This window comes from Oncorhynchus tshawytscha, linkage group LG28, assembly GCF_018296145.1.
Source record: "Oncorhynchus tshawytscha isolate Ot180627B linkage group LG28, Otsh_v2.0, whole genome shotgun sequence".
NCBI lineage: Eukaryota > Metazoa > Chordata > Actinopteri > Salmoniformes > Salmonidae > Oncorhynchus > Oncorhynchus tshawytscha.
In genome coordinates, this window is record NC_056456.1 from 41,263,568 (window position 1) to 41,278,110 (window position 14,543).

At 37.4% G+C, this 14,543-nt stretch overlaps 1 pseudogene; it reads left to right on the forward strand.

Moving 5' to 3' along the window:
* LOC121841210 overlaps positions 1-14,543 on the forward strand; it is a 60,609-nt pseudogene that overhangs the window by 32,649 nt on the left and 13,417 nt on the right.

The window sequence follows — 14,543 nt, forward strand, 5'->3', positions numbered from 1 at the left end:
TACTGGTACACCGTGGTAGGGTGGGGTGAGTAGAATAAACTGCTACCAACTGGGTTTGATCTCTGCTAGCCCACAGCTACTTTTTTCTGAATATTGGCTGTTACAGCTTTTGGTTCCCGGTTGGCTTTGTTCCTGGTCCATTATTACAGGGTGGCAGGCAGCCTAGCGGTTAAGAGTGTTGGGCCTACAACCGAAAAGGTTGCTGGTTTGAATTCCCGACCTGACTGTTTAATCAATCTGTCGATGTGCTCTTGAGCAAGGCACTTAACCCTAATTGCTCCTGTAAGTCGCTCTCGATAACAGCGTCTGCTAAATTACTCAAATGTCATATTTACAATGTCACGGCCCTTATCAAATCAAATCAAATCAAATGTTATTTGTCACATACACATGGTTTGCAGATGTTAATGCGAGTGTAGCGAAATGCTTGTGCTTCTAGTTCCGACAATGCAGTAATAACCAACGAGTAATCTAACCTAACAATTTCACAACAACTACCTTATACACACAGGTGTAAAGGGATGAAGAATATGTACATAAAAATATATGAATGAGTGATGGTACAGAACAGCATAGGCAAGATGCAGTAGATGGTATCGAGTACAGTATATACATATGAGATGAGTAATGTAGGGTATGTAAACATTATGTAAAGTGGCTAGTGATACATTTTTTACATACTGTAAATTTTTCCATTATTAAAGTGGCTGGAGTTGAGTCAGTGTCATTGACAGTGTGTTGGCAGCAGCCTCTCAATGTTAGTGGTGGCTGTTTAACAGTCTGATGGCCTTGAGATAGAAGCTGTTTTTCAGTCTCTCTGTCCCTGCTTTGATGCACCTGTACTGACCTCGCCTTCTGGATGGTAGCGGGGTGAACAGGCAGTGGCTCAGGTGGTTGTTGTCCTTGATGATCTTTATGGCCTTCCTGTGACATCGGGTGGTGTAGGTGTCCTGGAGGGCAGGTAGTTTGCCCGGTGATGCGTTGTGCAGACCTCACTACCCTCTGGAGAGCCTTACGGTTGTGGGCGGAGCAGTTGCCGTACCAGGCGGTGATACAGCCCGAAAGGATGCTCTCGATTGTGCATCTGTAGAAGTTTGTGAGTGCTTATGGAGAGAAGCCAAATTTCTTCAGCCTCCTGAGGTTGATTCAAGTGTGATTCGTAACACCACTCTACAAAGTCATCTAGGACCGGGCCATGATGTTCCTCGTCATCATGCAACAGGCTGATCAAGGCAGTGTCATCAGCAAACTTAACGAGGTGACCTGTCAGGATGGGAACTAGTACAACAATTAGTGTACAAGATGTACAGGGGTGGAGACAAAACACATCCCTGAGGAGACCCTGTGTTGGTGGTGGAGTGGAGACAAAACACATCCCTGAGGAGACCCTGTGTTGGTGGTGGAGTGGAGACAAAACACATCCCTGTGTTGGTGGTGGAGTGGAGACACAACACATCCCTGAGGAGAGACTGTGTTGGTGGTGGAGTGGAGACAAAACACATCCCCTGTGTGGTGGGTGGTGAGACTGTGTTGGTGGTGTATTGGGGGACAAAACACATCCCTGAGGAGAGACTGTGTTGGTGGTAGAGTGGAGACAAAACACATCCCCTGGAGACAAACACAGAGAGACCCTGTGTTGGTGGTGGAGTGGACATCCCTGTGTTGGTGGTGGAGTGGAGACAAAACACATCCTGAGGAGAGACTGTGTTGGTGGTGGAGTGGAGACACAACACATCCCTGTGTTGGTGGTGGGTGGATTTGGCTCTAGATGTCTGTAGACCATGTTAATACCCCCTCTAGATGTCTATAGACAATGTTAATGTTACCCCCTCTAGATGACTATAGACCCTCTAGATGTCTATAGACCATGTTAATACCCCCTCTAGATGTCTATAGACCATGTTAATACCCCCTCTAGATGTCTGTCATGTTAGATGTCTATAGACCATGTTAATACCCCTTCTAGATGTCTGTAGACCATGTTAATACCCCCTCTAGATGTCTATAGACCATGTTGACCATGTTAATACCCCCTCTAGATGTCTATAGACCAGACCTAGATGTCTATAGACCATGTTAATACCCCTCTAGATGTCTATAGACCATGTAGACCATGTTAATACCCCTCTAGATGTCTATAGACCATGTTAATACCCCCTCTAGATGTCTATAGACCATGTTGACCATGTTAATACCCCTCTAGATGTCTATAGACCATGTTAATACCCCTCTAGATGTCTAGATGTTAATACCCCTCTAGATGTCTATAGACTATGTAGACCATGTTAATACCCCTCTAGAACCCCTCTAGATGTCTATAGACCATGTAGACCATGTTAGACTAGATGACTATGTTAATACCCCTCTAGATGTCTGTAGACCATGTTAATACCCCTCTAGATGTCTATAGACCATGTTAATACCCCCCTCTAGATGTCTATAGACCATGTTAATACCCCTCTAGATGTCTATGTCTGTAGACCATGTTAATACCCCTCTATTGACCATGTTAATACCCCCTCTAGATGTCTATAGACCATGTTAATACCCCTCTAGATGTCTATAGACCATGACCATGTTAATACCCCCTCTAGATGTCTATAGACCATGTTAATTACCCCCTCTAGATGTCTATAGACCACCATGTTAATACCCCCTCTAGATGTCTATAGACCATGACCCCTCTAGATGTCTATAGACCATACCCCCTCTAGATAATAGACCATGTAGACCATGTTAATACCCCCTCTAGATGTCTATAGACCATGTTAATACCCCCTCTAGATGTCTATAGACCATGTTAATACCCCCTCTAGATGTCTGTAGACCATGTCTAGATGTAGACCATGTTAATACCCCCTCTAGATGTCTAGACCAGATGATGTCTATAGACCATGTTAATACCCCTCTAGATGTCTATCTATGTAGACCATGTTAATACCCCTCTAGATGTCTATAGACCATGTTAATACCCCTCTAGATGTCTATGTCTGTAGACCATGTTAATACCCCCTCTAGATGTCTATAGACCATGTTAATACCCCCTCTAGATGTCTATAGACCATGACCATGTATGACCATGTTAATACCCCTCTAGATGTCTATAGACCATGTTAATACCCCCTCTAGATGTCTATAGACCATGTCTAGATGTCTATAGACCATGTTAATACCCCCTCTAGATGACTATAGACCATGACTAGATGACTATAGACCATGTTAATACCCCCTCTAGATGTCTATAGACCATGTTAATACCCCCTCTAGATGTCTATAGACCATGTTAATACCCCTTCTAGATGTCTGTAGACCATGTTAATACCCCCTCTAGATGTCTATAGACCATGTTAATGTTAGATGTCTATAGACCCCCTCTAGATGTCTATAGACCATGTTAGACCATGTTAATACCCCTCTAGATGTCTATAGACCATGTAGACCATGTTAATACCCCTCTAGATGTCTATAGACCATGTTAATACCCCCTCTAGATGTCTATAGACCCCCTCTAGATGTCTATAGACCATGTAGACCATGTTAATACTCCCTCTAGATGTCTGTAGACCATGTTAATACCCCTCTAGATGTCTATAGACCATGTTAATAGCCCCTCTAGATGTTAATAGACCACCCCTCTATGTTAATACCCCCTCTAGATGTCTATAGACCATGTAGACCATGTTAATACCCTCTAGATGTCCCTCTAGATGTCTGTAGACCATGTTAATACCCCTCTAGACCATGTTAATACCCCCTCTAGATGTCTATAGACCATGTTAATACCCCCTCTAGATGTCTATAGACCATGTAGACCCCCTCCATGTGAGCCCAATGTCACGGCCCTTAACCCTTATCTGTTGGTTCAATATCACAGCCCTTATCTGTTGGTTGAACCCAATGTCACAACCTTTATCTGTTGGTTGAACCCAATGTCATAGCCCTTATCTGTTGGTTAGATGTCCTCATAGACCATGTATCTGCTGGTTGAACCAATGTCCTTATCTGTTTAATACAAGCCCTTATCTGCTGGTTGAACCCAATGTACCCTTATGGTTCAATATCAGACCATGAACCCAATGTCGTTGTCCTCATCTTAATCTGCTGGTTGAACCCAATGTCACAGCCCTTATCTGTTGGTTGAACCCAATGGCCTTTATCTGTTGGTTGAATACCCTCCTTATCCATGTTAATCCTGTCTTCAGGTTTCATCTTCTGATTGAACCTCATCTGTTCTCTTCTGTCTTCATGATTCAGCTGATTGAACCTCATCTGTTCTCCTGTCTTCTGGTTTCAGATCAGATTCCGTATCTGTTCTCTCTGTCTTCAGGTTTCAGATCAGATTCTTCATCTGTTCTCTCTGTCTTCAGGTTTCAGATCAGATTCTGGTTATCTGTTTCTCTCTGTCTTCAGGTTTATCAGATCAGATTCCTTATCTGTTCTCTCTGTCTTCAGGTTTCAGATCAGATTCCTTATCTGTTCTCTCTGTCTTCAGGTTTCAGATCAGATTCCTCATCTGTTCTCCTGTCTTCAGGTTTCAGATCAGATTCCTTATCTGTTCTCTCTGTCTTCAGGTTTCAGATCAGATTCTCTCATCTGTTCTCTTCTGTCTTCAGGTTCTCCTGTCTTCAGATCAGATTCCTTATCTGTTCTCTCTGTCTTCAGGTTTTCAGATCAGATTCTGTTCTCTCTGTTATCATGATTGTTCTCATCTGTCTTCAGGTTTCAGATCAGATTCATATCTGTTCTCTCTGTCTTCAGTTCTCTCTGTTTCAGATCAGATTCCTCATCTGTTCTCCTGTCTTCAGGTTTCAGATCAGATTCCTCATCTGTTCTCTCTGTCTTCAGGTTTCAGATCAGATTCTTCATCTGTTCTCTCTGTCTTCAGGTTTCAGATCAGATTCTTCATCTGTTCTCTCTGTCTTCAGGTTTCAGATCAGATTCCTTATCTGTTCTCTCTGTCTTCAGGTTTCAGATCAGATTCCTTATCTGTTCTCTCTTCAGGTTTCTGATTCTTATCTGTTCTCTCTGTCTTCAGGTTTCAGATCAGATTCCTTATCTGTTCTCTCTGTCTTCAGGTTTCAGATCAGATTCCTGATCTGTTCTCTCTGTCTCAGGTCAGTGTTTGATCTGTTCTCTGTCTGTGTGTTTGTGTAACTGTCTGGGCTGCCCTGAGGCTTCACTTTGACGACACAAGGTACGTCCAAACCAGGGTTACATCTTTACATGACTCATGTAAAGATGTTTACAACAGACCTAGGAACTGCATATTCACTATCTGTTTACACCTGAATAACAAACTTAAAGACAGTCTGCACATGACATATGCTGCTTCCTTTAGCCTTACCAGGTGAATGTTTTTAATGTGCTTCCTTTAGCCTGTACCAGGTGAATGTTTTTAATGTGCTTCCTTTAGCCTGTACCAGGTCAATGTTTTTAATGTGCTTCCTTTAGCCTGTACCAGGTCAATGTTTTTAATGTGCTTCCTTTAGCCTGTACCAGGTCAATGTTTTTAATGTGCTTCCTTTAATAACCTGTACCAGGTGAAGGCTATATCAAACCACAGCCTAATATATTTATTTATTATCGCTGATGTGATGTCATCGTTTAGAACCTTATAATATGAATAATAATATTTGTGTCCCAAACGGAGCCCTATTCCCTATATAGTGCCCTATTCCCTATATAGTGCCCTATTCCCTATATAGTGCCCTATTCCCTATATAGTGCCCTATCCCCTATATAGTGCCCTATCCCCTATGGGCCCTGGTCATACGCACTATAAAGGGCATAGGTTGCCTTTTGGGACAATATCAGTCTCACCCCCTGCTGTGTCTCTTGTCCTGTACCCTGTAGTTGCTGGGATACCAACAACACCACTGCCCTCTGGTGGGTGATCAAGGGACCTACGGTCGTCTCCATCATGGTGGGTGGAACAGGCTTTATCACGGCTGACCCAAATCTGACCCTATTCCCTAGATCAGTGGTTCTCAAACTGTGGTCAAAGGGTCGGCGGGAGACGCTGAGTTTAAGGAACTCAGTCAGGCTTTCAACTTCCTCTTGAAAGTAGTAATAGTAGAATACACAAGGTTTGGTTCTTCCTCTTAGACCTTAGAGAGCTATTATATAACGGTGGTAGACCTGATAAACAACGACGATGAGAGCCTATAGGGAGGAGGTCAGAGACCTGGCCGGGTGGTGCCAGGATAACAACCTCTCCCTCAATGTGTGCAAGACAAAGGAGCTGATTGTGGACTACAGGAAACAGAGGGCCGAGCCACGCCCATCCACATTGACGAGGCTGTGGTGGATCGGATCAAGAGATTCAAGTTCTTCGGGGCTCCCGAGTGGCGTAGCGGTCTATATGCATCTCAGTGCCGGATACAGGCTGTATCACAACCGGCCGTGATTGGGAGTCCCATAGGGCGGCGCACAATTGGCTAAGCGTCGTCTGGGTTTGGCCGGGGTAGGCCGTCATTGTAAATAATACTTTTTCTTAACTGACTTGCCTACTTAAATAAAGGTTACATTTTTTTTTTTTTTTTTTTACAAATTTAAATATCACTAAGAAATTAACATTGTCCACACACCAACACAGTCGTGAAGAAGTCACGACAAGTCCTCTTCCCCTCTGAAGGCTGAAAAGATTTGGTATGGGTCCTCAGATCCTCAAAAGTTCTACAGCTGCACCATTGAGAACATCTTGACTGGCTGCATCACCGCCTGGTATGTCAACTCTTTGGCATCCCTCCGCAAGGCGCTACAGAGGGTAGTGTGTATGCCCCAGTACTGGGGCCAAGCTTCCTGACATCCAGGACCTCTATACCAGGCGGTGTCAGAGGAAGGCCCTAAAAATGGTCAAAGACTCCAGCCACCCAAGTCATAGACTGTTCTCTCTGCTACCGCACGGCAGGCGGTACCAATGTACCAAGTCTGGAACCACGGGCCCCAAACAGCTTCTACTCCCAACCCTTTAAGTCTGCTAAATAGTTAACCAACAGCTACAGACTATCTGCATTGACCCTATTTTGATTCATTCAATTAAATCACATTTTATTGGTATACAACAGGTATTCGGCACTAAAGCAAAGTACCATTTTTTTTTAAAGTAACACAATAAAATAACAATAACGAGGCTATAAACAGGTGGTACCGGTACAGAGTCAATGTGCAGGTTAGTCAAGGTAATTTGTACTTGTAGGTATGGGTAAAGTGACTATGCATATGTAATAAGCAGCGAGTAGCAGCAGTGTAAAAACAAATGGAGGAGGGTGGGGGTTGTCAATGTAAATAATCCAGGTGGCTAATTGATTAATTGTTTAGCAGGCTTATGGGTTAGAAGGTGTTAAGGAGCCTTTTGGTCCTAGACTTGGTGCTCTGGTAAGGCTTGCCGTGCAGTAGCAGAGAGAACAGTCTGTGACTTGGGGCTTCCTCTGACACCACCTAGTATATTGGTCCTGGATGGCAGAAAGCTTGGTGTTGTACTGGTTCATATGTACTTCCCTATGTAGTGCCTTACGGTCAGATGCTGAGCAGTTACCATACCAGGCGGTGATGCAAGTGGTCAGGATGCTCTCGATGGTGCAGCTGTAGAACTTTTTGAGGATCTCATGCCAATCTCCTGAGGGGGAAAAGGTTTTGTCGTGCCCTCTTCACGTCTGTCTTGGTGTGTTTGGACCATGATAGCTCGCTGGTGATGTGGACACCAAGGAACTTGAATCTCTCGACCTGCTGCACTGCAGCCCCGTTGATGTTAATGGGAGCCTGTTCGGCCCTTTTCCTGTAGTCCACAATCAACTCCTTTGTCTTGATCACATTGAGGGAGAGGTTGTTGTCCTGGCATCACACTGCCAGGTCTCTGACCTGCTCCCGAATGGCTGTCTCATCGTTGTCAGTGATCAGATCTACCACTGTTTTGTCGTCATCAAACTTAATGATGATATTAGAGTCATGTTTGGCCAAGCAGTCGTGGGTGAACAGGGAGTACAGGAGGGAATTGAGCACGAACCCCTGAAGGTCAGCGTGGCGGATGTTGAGGATCAGCGTGGCGGATGTGTTGTTACCTACCCTTACCACCTGGGGGCGGCTCATCAGGAAGTCCAGGATCCAGTTGCAGAGGGAGGTGTTTAGTCCCAGGGTCCTTAGCTTAGTGATGAGCTTTGAGGGTACTATGGTGTTGAACGCTGAGCTGTAGTCAATGAACAGCATTCTCACGTAGGTGTTCCTTTTATCCAGGTGGGAAAAGGCAGTGTGGAGTGAAATAGAGGTTGCATCATCTATGGATCTGTTAAGGCAGTATGTGAATTGGAGTGGGTCTAGGGTTTCTGGGATGATGGTGTTTATGTGAGCCATTACCAGCCTTTCAAAGCACTTCATGGCTACCAATGTGAGTGCTTACGGGTCAGTAGTCATTTAGGAAGGTTACCTTCGCTTCTTTGGTCACAGGGACTATGGTGATCTGCTTGAAACATGTAGGCATTACAGACTCGGACAGGGAGAGGTTGAAAATGTCAGTGAAGACACTTGCCAGTTTTTATCTTATTTTGTATTTCACCTTTGTTTAACCAGGTGTTTATATACATATCCCTAACCCTTTATTTAACCAGGTGTTTATATATATATCCCTAACCCTTTATTTAACCAGGTGTTTATATATATATCCCTAACCCTTTATTTAACCAGGTATTTATATATATATCCCTAACCCTTTATTTAACCAGGTGTTTATATATATAACCCTTTATAACCAGGTGTTTATATACATATCCCTAACCCTTTATTTAACCAGGTGTTTATATATATATCCCTAACCCTTTATTTAACCAGGTGTTTATATACATATCCCTAACCCTTTGTTTAACCAGGTGTTTATATACATATCCCTAACCCTTTATTTAACCAGGTGTTTATATATATATCCCTAACCCTTTATTTAACCAGGTGTTTATATATATAACCCTAACCCTTTATTTAACCAGGTGTTTATATACATATCCCTAACCCTTTATTTAACCAGGTATTTATATATATAACCCTAACCCTTTATTTAACCAGGTATTTATATATATATCCCTAACCCTTTATTTAACCAGGTGTTTTATATATATCCCTAACCCTTTATTTAACCAGGTGTTTATATACATATCCCTAACCCTTTATTTAACCAGGTGTTTATATACATATCCCTAACCCTTTATTTAACCAGGTGTTTATATACATATCCCTAACCCTTTATTTAACCATATATATATCCCTAACCCTTTATTTAACCAGGTGTTTATATACATATCCCTAACCCTTTATTTAACCAGGTGTTTATATATATAACCCTAACCCTTTATTTAACCAGGTGTTTATATATATATCCCTAACCCTTTATTTAACCAGGTGTTTATATATATATAACCCTTTATTTAACCAGGTGTTTATATAATCCCTAACCCTTTATTTAACCAGGTGTTTATATATATATAACCCTAACCCTTTATTTAACCAGGTATATATATATATATATAACCCTAACCCTTTATTTAACCAGGTGTTTATATATATATAACCCTAACCCTTTATTTAACCAGGTGTTTATATATATATATAACCCTAACCCTTTATTTAACCAGGTGTTTATATATATATATAACCCTGACCCTTTATTTAACCAGGTGTTTATATATATATAACCCTAACCCTTTATTTAACCAGGTGTTTATATATATAACCCTAACCCTTTATTTAACCAGGTGTTTATATATATAACCCTAACCCTTTATTTAACCAGGTATTTATATATATAACCCTAACCCTTTATTTAACCAGGTGTTTATATATATAACCCTAACCCTTTATTTAACCAGGTATTTATATATATAACCCTAACCCTTTATTTAACCAGGTGTTTATATATATAACCCTAACCCTTTATTTAACCAGGTGTTTATATATATATATATAACCCTAACCCTTTATTTAACCAGGTATTTATATATATAACCCTTTATTTAACCAGGTATTTATATATATAACCCTAACCCTTTATTTAACCAGGTGTTTATATATATAACCCTAACCCTTTATTTAACCAGGTGTTTATATATATAACCCTAACCCTTTATTTAACCAGGTATTTATATATATTACCCTAACCCTTTATTTAACCAAGTGTTTTTATTTATATATATATATATATATATAACCCTAACCCTTTATTTAACCAGGTGTTTATATATATAACCCTAACCCTTTATTTAACCAGGTGTTTATATATATATATAACCCTAACCCTTTATTTAAGGTGTATATATATATATAACCCTAACCCTTTATTTAACCAGGTATTTTTATATATATATATATAACCCTTTATTTAACCAGGTGTTTATATATATAACCCTAACCCTTTATTTAACCAGGTGTTTATATATATATATAACCCTTTATTTAACCAGGTGTTTATATATATAACCCTTTATTTAACCAGGTGTTTATATATATATAACCCTAAATTTAACCAGGTGTTTATATATAACCCTTTGTTTAACCAGGTGTGTATATATATATAACCCTAACCCTTTATTTAACCAGGTGTTTATATATAACCCTAACCCTTTATTTAACCAGGTGTTTATATATATATATATATATAACCCTAACCCTTTATTTAACCAGGTGTTTATATAACCCTAACCCTTTATTTAACCAGGTATTTATATATATAACCCTAACCCTTTATTTAACCAGGTATTTATATATATAACCCTAACCCTTTATTTAACCAGGTGTTTATATATATAACCCTAACCCTTTATTTAACCAGGTGTGTATATATATATATTTATATAACCCTAACCCTTTATTTAACCAGGTATTTATATATATATATATAACCCTTTATTTAACCAGGTGTTTATATATATAACCCTAACCCTTTATTTAACCAGGTGTTTATATATATATAACCCTTTATTTAACCAGGTATTTATATATATAATAACCCTTTATTTAACCAGGTATTTATATATATACCCTAACCCTTTATTTAACCAGGTGTTTATATATATACCCTAACCCTTTATTTAACCAGGTGTGTATATTATATATATATATAACCCTAACCCTTTATTTAACCAGGTATTTATATATATAACCCTTTATTTAACCAGGTGTTTATATATATAACCCTAACCCTTTATTTAACCAGGTGTTTATATATAACCCTAACCCTTTATTTAACCAGGTGTTTATATATATAACCCTAACCCTTTATTTAACCAGGTGTGTATATATATATTTATATATAACCCTAACCCTTTATTTAACCAGGTATTTATATATATATATATAACCCTTTATTTAACCAGGTGTTTATATATATAACCCTAACCCTTTATTTAACCAGGTGTTTATATATATATATAACCCTTTATTTAACCAGGTGTTTATATATATAACCCTAACCCTTTATTTAACCAGGTGTTTATATATATAACCCTTTATTTAACCAGGTGTTTATATATATAACCCTTTATTTAACCAGGTGTTTATATATATATAACCCTTTATTTAACCAGGTGTTTATATATATAACCCTTTATTTAACCAGTGTTTTATATATATAACCCTAACCCTTTATTTAACCAGGTGTTTTTATATATATATATATATACTATATATAACCCTAACCCTTTATTTAACCAGTGTTTTTATATATATAACCCTAACCCTTTATTTAACCAGGTGTTTATATATAACCCTAACCCTTTATTTAACCAGGTGTTTATATATATATATATATTTATAGGTTTATATATATAACCCTAACCCTTTATTTAACCAGGTGTTTATATATATATATACCCTTTATTTAACCAGGTATATTATATATATAACCCTAACCCTTTATTTAACCAGGTATTTTATATATATAACCCTTTATTTAACCAGGTATTTATATATATAACCCTAACCCTTTATTTAACCAGGTGTTTATACCTAACCCTTTATTTAGGTATTTATATATATAACCCTAACCCTTTATTTAACCAGGTATTTATATATATAACCCTAACCCTTTATTTAACCAGGTGTTTATATATATAACCCTAACCCTTTATTTAACCAGGGTGTATATATATATATATATATACCCTAACCCTTTATTTAACCAGGTATTTATATATATATAACCCTTTATTTAACCAGGTATTTATATATATAACCCTAACCCTTTATTTAACCAGGTGTTTATATATATAACCCTAACCCTTTATTTAACCAGGTGTTTTATATATATAACCCTAACCCTTTATTTAACCAGGTGTTTATATATAAACCTAACCCTTTATTTAACCAGGTGTTTATATATATATAAACCTAACCCTTTATTTAACCAGGTGTTTATATATATAACCTAACCCTTTATTTAACCAGGTGTTTATATATATATATAAACCTAACCCTTTATTTAACCAGGTGTTTATATATATAACCCTAACCCTTTATTTAACCAGGTTTATATTATATATATAACCCTAACCCTTTATTTAACCAGGTGTTTATATATATAACCCTAACCCTTTATTTAACCAGGTGTTTATATATATATATATATATATATATATAATCCTAACCCTTTATTTAACCAGGTATTTATATATATATATATATATATATATATATATATATAACCCTTTATTTAACCAGGTATTTATATATATAACCCTAACCCTTTATTTAACCAGGTGTTTATATATATAACCCTAACCCTTTATTTAACCAGGTGTTTATATATATAACCCTAACCCTTTATTTAACCAGGTGTTTATATATATATAACCCTAACCCTTTATTTAACCAGGTGTTTATATATATATAACCCTAACCCTTTATTTAACCAGGTGTTTATATATATATATAACCTAACCCTTTATTTAACCAGGTGTTTATATATATATAACCCTAACCCTTTATTTAACCAGGTGTTTATATATAAACCTAACCCTTTATTTAACCAGGTGTTTTATATATATAAACCTAACCCTTTATTTAACCAGGTGTTTATATATATAACCCTAACCCTTTATTTAACCAGGTGTATATATATATATATATATATATATAAACCTAACCCTTTATTTAACCAGGTGTTTATATATATATATATATATATAAACCTAACCCTTTATTTAACCAGGTGTTTATATTATATATATATAACCCTAACCCTTTATTTAACCAGGTGTTTATATATAAACCTAACCCTTTATTTAACCAGGTGTTTATTTATATATATATAAACCTAACCCTTTATTTAACCAGGTGTTTATATATATATATAAACCTAACCCTTTATTTAACCAGGTGTTTTATATATATATATATAAACCTAACCCTTTATTTAACCAGGTGTTTATATATATATATATATATATATATATTATATATATAACCCTAACCCTTTATTTAACCAGGTGTTTATATATATATATATAACCCTTTATTTAACCAGGTGTATATATATATATAAACCTAACCCTTTATTTAACCAGGTGTTTATATATATATATATATATATATATTATATATGTATATATATATCTAACCCTTTATTTAACCAGGTGTTTATATATATATATATATATATATATAACCCTTTATTTAACCAGGTGTTTATATATAACCCTAACCCTTTATTTAACCAGTGTGTATATATATATATATATATATATATATATATATATATAACCCTTTATTTAACCAGGTGTTTATATATAACCCTAACCCTTTGTTTAACCAGGTAGGCCAGTTGAGAACAAGTCCTCATTTACAACTGTGACCTGGCCAAGATAAAGCAAAGCAGTTCGACAAAAACACATAAAGTTACACATAGAGTTACACATAAACAAACGTACAGTCAAACACAAAAATATATATGTATAGTGTGTGCAAATGTAGGAGATTAGGGAGGTAAGGCAATAAATAGGCCATAGAGGTGAAAATAATTACAATTTAGCATTTATTTATTTAATTTCACCTTTATTTAACCAGGTAGGCAAGTTGAGAACAAGTTTTCATTTACAATTGCGACCTGGCCAAGATAAAGCAATACTGGAGTGATAGATGTGCAGATGACGATGTGCAAATAGAGATACTGGGGTGCAAAAAGCAAGAGGGTAAGTAATAGTATGGGATGAGGTAGTTGGGTGGTCTATTTACACATTGGCTGTGTACAGCTTTAGAGATTTTTGCAATTCATTCCAGTCAAAGCCTTTCATAACTGACTGAGTGTATTGGTTCCTGACTTCCCTGAAAAGAAGCATATTGCGGGGGCTATTCAATGCTAGTGCAGAACGCCACAGGATGTGTTTTGTGCTGTTCAAGGACAGTCAAGTCTGGAGTGAACCAAGGGCTATATCTGTTCCTGGTTCTACATTTTTTGAAAGGGGCATGCTTATTTAAGATGGTGAGGAAAGCACTTTTAAATTAGAAAGGCCTGCTCGCTGAAGTGTTTTAGGGAGCGTTTGACAGTGATGAGGTGTAGTCGTTTGACC